Source organism: Cricetulus griseus (assembly GCF_003668045.3).
Source record: "Cricetulus griseus strain 17A/GY chromosome 1 unlocalized genomic scaffold, alternate assembly CriGri-PICRH-1.0 chr1_0, whole genome shotgun sequence".
NCBI lineage: Eukaryota > Metazoa > Chordata > Mammalia > Rodentia > Cricetidae > Cricetulus > Cricetulus griseus.
Window position 1 is genome coordinate 161860603 of NW_023276806.1, and position 10536 is coordinate 161871138.

General features: G+C 41.2%; 1 long non-coding RNA gene across 1 annotated transcript; it reads right to left on the reverse strand.

Moving 5' to 3' along the window:
- Positions 1 to 241: 241 nt before the first annotated feature.
- Positions 242 to 2132, reverse strand: LOC113833316. Its single transcript, XR_003480942.2, has 2 exons — positions 1885 to 2132; positions 242 to 281 (listed from the first exon to the last, which is right to left on the reverse strand). It is a non-coding gene; the product is annotated as an uncharacterized LOC113833316 (long non-coding RNA).
- Positions 2133 to 10536: the final 8404 nt, after the last annotated feature.

The window sequence follows — 10536 nt, forward strand, 5'->3', positions numbered from 1 at the left end:
CACACATGTTAAGTGCAGAATTGACAGCAGTTTAGAAATGTATTGGTCTGACTTGGAGGAAATTCAGGAAGACCTGTCCATTCTGAGCCTTCTTGGTCCCTTTGGGAAGCAGTCCTTCCTCCTGGGTATAGGGCAGGACCCCTTGGGGACCCACTCTCAGACAAGATAGATTGGAGAATTCCTTTATTCAGCTTCTATGCAGGATGGTGGAGGAAGGTCCAAGTTGTCCTTCTATGTTTTGCTGCTGCCTTGGGGGAGATTGTTCTTCCAGTGCCGGTGGCCTGTATTAGAAGAAAGGAGAAGGGAAAGATGAGGGGGAAGCCTTTGAGGCCTTTTTTGGGGGCCCAAAGTTCCAGATACTCAGCAAGTCAAACCAAGGGCTTTGAGGTCTTGGTTTTTGTTTTTTTGAGTATTAATATTATTTAAAGACAGTAAAGTCAAAGTGGCTCCCAATAGACCTAGGTGATTCTACTTGTTGGTATTTGGGTTTGTGGGCTTCCATGGACTCGAGCATTTCAGTGTAATGTTTTGAATGCTTTGAAAGATAGTGGATTAAAGTACAAAAGGAAAACTAGCTGAATACCCAAAATGAAGTGATTCCTTTAGGGAAAGATGCAATCCTTAAGGATTGCAATTCCTTAAGGGAAAGAATCTTGAAAACATGTTGGAAAGATAAATCCTGGTGTGTGGGGGCGGGGCACATATCCTGTGTGCACTAGACAAAGAATAACTTATGTCTTGCTCTACCTCCTGATTCCTTTGGTACAGGGCCTCTCACTGTTGCTAGGCTGGAAGTCTGCAAGCCTGGTGGTCCTTCTTTCTCTGTCATCCACAGTGCCGGAGTTACAGGTGTTCAGTTACACTTGGCTTTTTATGTTAATGCTGGAATAAGAACCTAGGTACTTAGGCTTCTATAGCAATACTCTGTAGGAATAAAATTTTAGGCTATTACTTTATCTTCAACAATCAGTTTAATCAAGGCAATTCATTGGGAAAATAGATGTTTTCCTACTCTGTAAGAAAAAAATGTGTTTTGTTGATTTTACAAGTAGTTGAGGGCGGTGGCCGATAGTTTTAAAGAAAAGATTCTTTGACCTTCATTGGGTGTTTACATATTCATCTGTTAGTTCTTGGGGCAGGATGGGGTGTCAGGGTGGGTATGTATGCCTGTAGAAATCAGGGGACAACTTGTGAGCATTGGTCCCCTCCATCTACCACATGCATTCCAGGGATTCAACTAAAGTTGTCGGTTTGGCAGGAAGTCCCTTTACCTGTGAAGCCATTCCATGTTCCTCCCCCACAATTTACTGATTTCTGCTTAAAGTGTTGCCACTGAGCATTACAACAAAATGACTGCCACCTTGAACTGACAAGGAGGTTAGCAAGTGACAGTTCTGTGTGATGATAAGATATGTCACAACTTTAGGAATATTTGCCTTGAACTTGACCCTGCACTGTGATGGTTGGAGCATATGTCCTGGTAACTCACTTGCTTCATTACCTCTCTGAGAAGTGCTTCTCCCCACCCCTGTAGATGCAGATATTATAGAACCAGTTTGTTCATCATCACAAGCTCTATTGTCCCTTCTGTGTTAAATTGCTCAACTAATCCTCTCCCTCTGCCCCAACTGTGGGCTAGGCATGAACCCTAGCAGAACACAAAAGCCAAGAGTTGATTTCAGGGATGATATGCCTGTCTGAGCAGCACTTGGGGCACGCCCTATTTACAGAGTCCACAGGCATCTCACACTTGGGTTTGAAATTCCCAAGGTCCCCATTTCCCAGCATGACATAAGGATGGAATGTATATCGCAGAGGCTTGTCAACCTTCTCTCCCTGCAGACCCTGCAATGTCTCAGGCCTCAGTTCATGTTCACACAGTACCTGCCTCCTCTCCTGCATCGTCTCCTCATCTGGCTTCTCCTTGGACTGAAAGACTCAGCCCCAATGCCATTGCTTTTCTTCAGGAGAGGACTTCCTGTGTCTCTTCACAAATCGATGTATTATTTTACTCTTTCATTCACTTTGGTTTTAAAGCAAAAAAGAAATTGTGAAGCTATAAACCTCTCTTCAGTTGTTACATCTCCCTGATTGCCTTGCTTTTTCTTCCCAGGCTCCAGGGCAGCTCCTCGGCTCTTTTAGTTGTTTTTTTTTTTTTTTTTTTTTTTTTTTTTTTTTTTTTTTTTTTCTTGAAGTGAGCTAGCACCCTCTGTAGGCCAATCTTTACAAAACACCTCCAGATAATTCGGGGATGTTGTTTCTAATGCCAAGAGTTTATAGTCAATTAATCCCATTTATCAAAACTCTCTTGGAGAATCCACTTAATTACTGAGGGACATAAAAGCTGAGAATTAGCCATTTTGCTTCAGTTGCTGCTTCCTTCTTGAGACAGTGGACCATCAAGGGCAAAGAAGATTGAAGGAAGGAGTAACCGCTCTCGCTCCTACTCTGTCTCTGCTCACACCCATGTTAATGCTCATTCTCTTCACTCCTCCTGTGACAAATCTATTCATGCAGCAGCGCTTGTTTGTACTGGGGTCCCAGTCTTCACCATAAGCTCTACTACCGGAGAGATAGATCCTGTTTGAATGGTAATGAACAGGCAAGAACACTGACCTCTAGACAGAAAAAAAAAAAATACAAAAAAAAAAAATTAATGTTTGGTTGGAGACAGTTTCACATGAAAATTCCTAATATGCACGAGGCCAGATAGTTTCACAAAATAAATAAATAGATGAATAAATAAGATGAATAAGTACTCTGAAAATATGAAGCAGGTGATGTGGAGAGAGACAGCCATCAGAGTAGTCCTGGAGGGACTCTAGAGGGCGATGCTGAACAGAGATCTGGATGAAGGAAGAACAAAGTTATCAGCAACATGCAGTCCTGTGGCCACAAGGTGTCAGTCTCACCGCCCCAACTGCTAATCTCTGTGCTTACTTAGTTGCATCCCACATGTTGTATGTTGAGCTCCCCAAGGACTCTAAAGGAGGAGTAAGCTGTTGCAGCTGCCCACCCTAGCCTTCTGGAGATGGCAGGCTGGAAATCCGATGAACTGGAGGACGTGTGTGCTATTATGTGGTGGCAGGGTGTTGCATTGGTTATTGCTATTGTTGTTATTATATTATTATTATTATTATTATTATTATTATTATTATTATTATTATTATTATTATTATTATTGTGTAGAAGAGTTCCTGCTGTCCACAACCAACTAAAGAAGCAAGGAAATGGATTCTACTGTGTGAACAGACCTGGGGGTGAGGCTCAAACCTAGGACTTTGCACATGCTAAGAGATACTCTGTCACTGAACTACATCCTCCCTGGTCATGGTAGAACAATGGATTCTGAGTTTATTCCCTGTATTATGAAATGAATTTGGTTATATATTTATATATAGGTACATACCTTTAAACTTATTTATTTCTTCTATTGCTTATTTAATCTTTTCTTTTATTCTGAGACAGCATTTTATTTTGTAGCTCAGTCTGGCCTGAAACTCTCTATGCAGTGTAGGCTGTTGTTTGAAATAAAGATGCAATCCTCCTACTTTAGCCTCCCAAGGAGCTGAAATGATAGGTATCAACCGTCATGTATATCTGTCATCTGTCTACCTGTCTGTCTGACTGTTCATGTATCTACCCATTGATCTGTATACCCATAATCTTTCTACCCATTCTCTCTCTCTCTCTCTCTCTCTCTCTCTCTCTCCATATATATATATACATATGTATATATGTATATATATATATTATCTAGTTTCCCTAATAGCCCAGGCTGGCCTCAATCATGATCATTTATCCCTAGCCTCCCAAGTGCTGGTATTACATATATGTACTACCATGCTTGGCTTGGTTAAATTTGGGATAAAAGGAACTGCTTTGACTATTAGGAAAGAACTCAGAATATTATTCCCTACAGTCTCATTCTGCTTGAACTGCTGGCTGAAAAATCATTTTATGCTCCTGGACAACAAATGGGGCTGGGCAGTGTGGAGAACACTGCAAACCAGGTTCCTCCAAGATACTGCTAGTCCTATAGCATTAGATGGCACCAGTGTTTCAAAGAGACATTGCTATCCATTGGAAGTTGAATGTCCCCCAAGAGTGTCTACATGTTTAAGAATTGATTCCCACAGTGACACTAATGGGAGGTGGGATCTGGTAGGAAATATCTAGGTCATCGTGAACTTGAAGAAGATTGTGGGACCCCAGATCCTTCCTGCCTTTCTGGCTTCCAGAGAGAAAGTTTGCTGTTCCACACATTCTCTACCCATACCATCCATCAAACCCAATGGATCCACCAGATTTTGTACCGGAACCTTAATATGAGCTTTATTAGTTAATTATCTCTTCTCAAGTTACTTATTATAGCAATGGAAAGCTGAGTAACTTTGGGGTCATTATTTGATCATAAGGGGTACAGAGAGAGCAAAAAGAGAAAACACTTGGCAGATCAGATGGTGTCTTTGAGAGCTTATTTACATGCTCAGACTTGCCCATTGATGTTATATGATAACATAATTGACTGTTGCCTGCAGTCTGAAAAGACAGAGTGATAGAGCAATGCTGGATATATCATAGATGACTAACAAATGGCAAACTAAAATGATGGAAAGCAATAGGGTTAAAAATAGTATCTGAGTCATCCTAGGCCATGCATCCCCATTTCTGAAGGGTGTTTTGAAGTTGTCCTTTAATGTTTGTCAAAGCAAGAGCACTATAGTGGGTTGAAATTGTGATTCTAGGGGCAGAACGCTACCCAGAGAGCATCTTTAAAGCATCGTCTATGCCTAGAAGGTGTTTTCGGTATTTTTCCATACTTCCCAACACATTTTTGATATTATTTTTATTTGAGGATTTCTTAAACTTCTGGTGACTATATTCCAAATGACCCCTGCCCTAATGTGAATCAGCATAACTGATTGCTGCTAATGATTAATAAATTCTATGTTGTGGAACAAACTATATTGTAGTACTTAACTATAGCACCTAAATTATCCATTATCCATCTATCTATCTATGTATCTTTCTTTTATCTACCCTTCTCTTTAATCCTTGACGTCACTGATCAGGCATGTTTTCTTGATTTGATCATTCTGCTTTTGTACAATCTTTTCCTGAGCATAGTTGATCTCTATTTGTATTTTTCCAGAAGCTGGACTGAACTTGAAACCCTGCTTGTTCAGAGTGTGAATTGTGGTTAGTATTCATAAGGAGACCATATTATTGCTGACTGTATGAAAAATATAGGTAGGATTGTCACCATGGCAAATTGGCATATCTTAAAATTGGTTATCCCTTATAGATTAAAGAAAATGGTTTTTTAGTATTTATTTGTTTACTGTTGTTGTTTATTGGTTCTGGGGATTGAATTTAGGGCTTTACCTGTGCTAGGCAAGCTGTCGATCACAGAGTCACAACCCTAACTATTCAATGGTAATGTAATAGCAGAGACTAAATTATGCCATTGAGTCATCTAAGATTGTCCTTACCTGTCATTTTTTAAATTTACAATTTGCCTAAAACTGGATTTCTAGATAAGACAAAATACTAGATACCCAGTTGAATTTGAATTTCAAAAGAAAATTATATGAGATATATTTATGCAAAACATTTAGTTGTTGTTGTTAACTGAATTAACTGTTATCCTGTTGGGTGTATGTTGTTCATGATTTCTAACCTAGCAACTCTACCTTAAAACTATTCGGTTATTGAAGTCAGTGAGGTGACTCAGTGGGTAAAGGCGCTTGCCACCAAGTCTGATGACCTGAGTTGGCCAACAAGTTGTCTTCTGACTTCTGCATACACCATGGCACACATGTGCCCTTTTCTCCACACACATAAAATAAACAAATGTCAAAACCTGGGAGGCAGAAGCAGGTTAATTGGTCTATCTAGTGAATTCCAGGTTACGTTAGTTAGGATTTCTATTGCTGTGAAAAGACACCATTTAATTGGGGCTAGCTTACAGTTTCAGAGGTTTAATCCATTACCATCATGGCAGGAAACATGGCAGCATGCAGGCAGACATGGTGCTGGAGAAGGAGCTGAGAGTTCTAAATCTTGATCTGTAGGCAGCAGAAGCAACTGTGTCAAGCTATTCTGAGTGTAGCTTGAGAAAAGGAGACCTCAAAGCCTGTCCCCATATAGTGACGTACTTTCTACAACAAGACCACACAAGCTCCAACAAAGCCACACATCCTAATAGTACCACGTCTTATGGGGGCCATATTCTTTCAAACCACCACATCCCACTCCCTGTCCCCCATAGGTTTATAGCCATATCATAATTCAAAAATGCATTCAGTCCATCTTCAAAAGTCCTTAAAGTCTGTAACAGTCTCAAACTTATTTAAAAGCCAAAAGTTCCAAGTCTCTTCTGAGATTCACGTAATCTCCTGTAAAATCAAAATCAAAAAGAAGATCACTTACTTCCAACATATAATGGCATAGGATTTACATTATAATTCCAAAACACAGGAAAGGGAGCATAGTGAGGAAATGCTGTACCAGAGCAAGACCAACAAACTCCAAACTCTACATCTTCATGCCTGATGTCAAAGCACTCTTCAGCTCTCCATCTGTTCAGTTTTGTTGACCGCAACACACTTCTCTCTCTTAGGCTGGTTCAACTCCCTCTTAGCAGCTCTCCTCCCCAACTAATCCATGACACTGGCCTCTCTAATGTCTTTGGTTCTCCAAGGTAATCCAGGCTTCAACTTCACAGCTTCACTCAATGGTCTCTTTACTAGGCCTCCTCCATTCAGGGACACACCTGACCCATGCCTGGCCTCAACTTCCACCTAATCTGAAACAGGGTCATTTGAGGCTATTCGTGGCAGGCTAGCTATCTCATCGAGCTCTGGGGATTTTCTTGCTTCTGCCTCCCATCTAGGATCACAGGCATTACAGACGCATGCTACGGCATCTAACTTTCATTGGGTGGGAATCCAAATGCATGTCTGCATGCTTGCCCAGCAAGCACTTCATCCTGTGCGACATTTTCTAGCCCGGCTTCTTTTTTATTAAATGTTATTCTTAGGATTCAGGTGCTCCTTCCTGAGTACGGCTCTGGATATTCACTCTTGTTTACCTTATTTTAAGAGGGTCAGGCCTTTTGTAAGAAAGAGCACTATAATATAAACTATACTGCAAGTTGTTATGGCCGTTTTGAGCTTGTCAAAAACAGCTCCCAAGGTGGGCCTAGGTCCTATCCCAAAGTATATGATAGACTCTTATGACCCCCTATGGAAGGCCTCACCCTCCTGGGGAGCAGAAAGGATATGTGATAGGTAGGGTGTTAGTTGGCGGGAGGGGTGGTAGGAGAGGAGGGGAGGGATTGAGAACTGGGATTGACATGTAAAACAATCTTGTTTCTAATTCAAATTTAAAAAAAAAAGGAAAAAAAAAAAACAGCTCCCTAGATGAAAAGGGCCCCCCTTGTCCCACACTTGATCATGTTTATGTAAAATGTCCTCCAAAACACCCTGTCCTAGGTCAGGCTTGGTCCCGCCTCTGTAACTTGGAGAAAGGAGAACAAATGCTGCACCTTGAGAACTCAGAGAGACCTTTACAGCTACCCCAGTCATTTCTGCTGGACCTTGCCAGCCACTGATTAATGATATTACTTTTACTTGCTCTCTCATTCAGGTTACTGGAATTGTTTCTGATGATGTTCTAAATGCCTGCTTTGATGTTTTGTTATCTGCTGCTTCGGTCTGTCTGATATTTGCTCTTTGTTCTTTCACTTTTGCTTTCTATATTCTTAATAGATTCACTCACTTGAAATGGAAAAACACAGTTATTATAGATCATTCTCCACAGAATGCAGTCCTCCACCTAGGAAGGAAAAAAATCCCACATGCCCTCTAGAAATGGCCCTCCATAGCTTGTGCATACTTTGAAAATACATAACTTTAGTTTTCAGTCAGAGATCTTGTCATCTACAGCATTTTAAGATCCCCAACCCCCTTCCTTCCAACACAGCCAAATAAAAAGCATATGGCACAAGCCGTGTGTGAATAGAACATAAAGATACACAGAGCTAAGGGCTGGGCTGAGTCACTCACTGGCAGCCTCTGAAGCATGTGTACCAATCCAGGAATTCCCAGTACTGAGATCCCTGGAGAACCTCTAGCATGGTTCTTCCTGGTATGAGTTAATTCCTTTATTTCTTTTTAGTTTTGCATTTTTGGTGTCATTCCAATCACTTCTTTTAAAAAAAAATTCTTATATTAGTTCTTTGAGAATTTCACGAAATGTATTTTGATCAGATTTTCTCCCAATTCCCCCAACTCCTTCCAGATCCTCCCTCAATACCGCAGTCCCCTAATTTCATGTCCTCTCTGTCACCATGCTTTCCATCCCTCATACCCCCCCCCATTGGGGCATGAAGACCCACTCAAACATAGGTGGGACCATTCGATGAGCTGGGCTAGCAGACTTTGATAAAAAAGGAAAAGGCAAGCTGAGGACCAGAGTTCCCCTCCCTCTGCTTCCTGACTACGGATGTAGCAAGAGCACAGCATCCAGCTCCTGCTGCCGTGAAGTCCTCATCAATGTGCATTTGAATTGTGAGCCAAAGGAAACTCCTCCTTCCTGAAGTGCCTTATTTACTTATTTTTGTTTGTTTGTTTTTTGTTTTTTGTTTTGTTTTTTGAAACAGAATTTTTCTGTGTAGCTTTGGAGCCTATCTTGGCACTTGCTCTGGAGACCAGGCTGGCCTCGAACTCACAGAGATCCGCCTGCCTCTGCCTCCCGAGTGCTGGCATTAAAGGTGTGTGCCACCAACGCCTGGCTGCCTTATTTATTTTTGGTACTTTGTAATGGCAACACAAAAAGCAGTAAGTACGAGGGGCAGAAGCACAGCAGGCTGGTAAATGGTCCCTTGCAAAGAAGTCTGAAGGATCTAGCCTCTAGGTGACTATAGGACCATAGCTGTGATCTCTTTTCAGCATTTTCTCCCAAGTCTCACCTGAAGACAGGGAATGATTTTTTGTTTGTTTTTTTGTTTTGTTTTTTGCGATAGGGTTTCTCTTGTGTAGCTTTGAACTAGCTCTTGTAGACCAGGCTGGTCTCGAACTTACAGAAATCTACCTGCCTCTGCTTCCTAAGTGCTGGGATTAAACACATGCATCACAACTGCCACCTGGCCAGGGAATGATTTTAAAACATACACATGAAGAATTATTAAGGATGATATTCTGTGTTGGGAAATTCTGTTTTATGAAGTTTCTTTTAAACACGTATTCTATATTTACTGATGGAATGCCTGTGGTCTATACACGTGAATGTAGTTGTAGTTAAACACATTTATAATTGAATCCAAATAATTTGGTGTCTTGGTTAGGGTTTCTATTGCTGTGATGAAGCACTATGACCAACAAGCAAGTTGGGGAGGAAAAGGTTTATTTGGGTTACACTTCCACACTGCTGCTCATCACTGAAGGAAGTCAGGATAGGAGCTCAAGCTGGTAGGAACTTGGACGTAGGAGCAGAGGCCATGGAGAGGCACCTGCTCCTCATGACTTGCTCAGCCTGCTTTCTTATAGAACCCAGGACCACCACCTACAGTGGATTGGGTCATCTTCTATTAGTTTCTAATTAAGAAAATGCCTTACAGTTGAATCTTATGGAGGCCACTTCTCCAATGAGGTTTCCTCCTTTCAGATAACTCTTGTGTGTCAAGTTGACATAAGACTAGCCAGCACACTTGGAAAATAGGATTTTTATGAGAAAGAATCAAGTGTTTGCTATTCTGCAATGTTACATTAATTCATAATGCCAACATTGAAGACAAAAACCAACACTAAATGCTCAACATTCCTTTTCAAATGCTTATTATGCTGCTATCTTTACAGCTATTACCATAACATGTTTTTCTAAATTAAATGCTTATTTTTACTTAATTTGCACAATTAGGCTGAAAAATCAATGCTTTAACCACACCATGAAAAGACTGTTAGCCAGTGTATACTTACTCAGCTGTTGAAATTCAAATTAAAACCAATATCTCTCTATTTTCTTCCTTATTTCTCTTTTTCTCATTTTTCTCTCCTTTCCTTCCTTCATTTCTTCCAAGATTATATGGTGTGAACTGGAAGCTCTAATTAAGGTGTACACAATTTGAATGTATAACCCCTAAATTCAGGCTTCTGTAGCCAGCCACCTGCTTAGTAGGTTCCATGTGATCCAGGTGACTTATGATCACACATGGCTGGAAGAAGCAGCCAACACGTTTTCAACATTTGGGGTGTGTGTGTGTGTGTGTGTGTGTGTGTGTGTGCACAAGCACATTTGTGGATATGTGTGTGTAAGTGTGGGTACATACATGCTGCAGGACATGTGTGTAGAGGTCAAAGGAACCTCTGCAGCCGGTTCTCACCTTGCTTCTTGTTGAGATAGGGTCTTTCTTGTTGTTTCTGCTTTGCTGTAAGGGCCAGGCTAGCTGGCCGGCAAATGTCAGTCTCCGGTCTCTGCCTCCCATTTTGCCGTAGGAGTTCTGGGCTTACTGACGCCTGCCATTGTATCTGG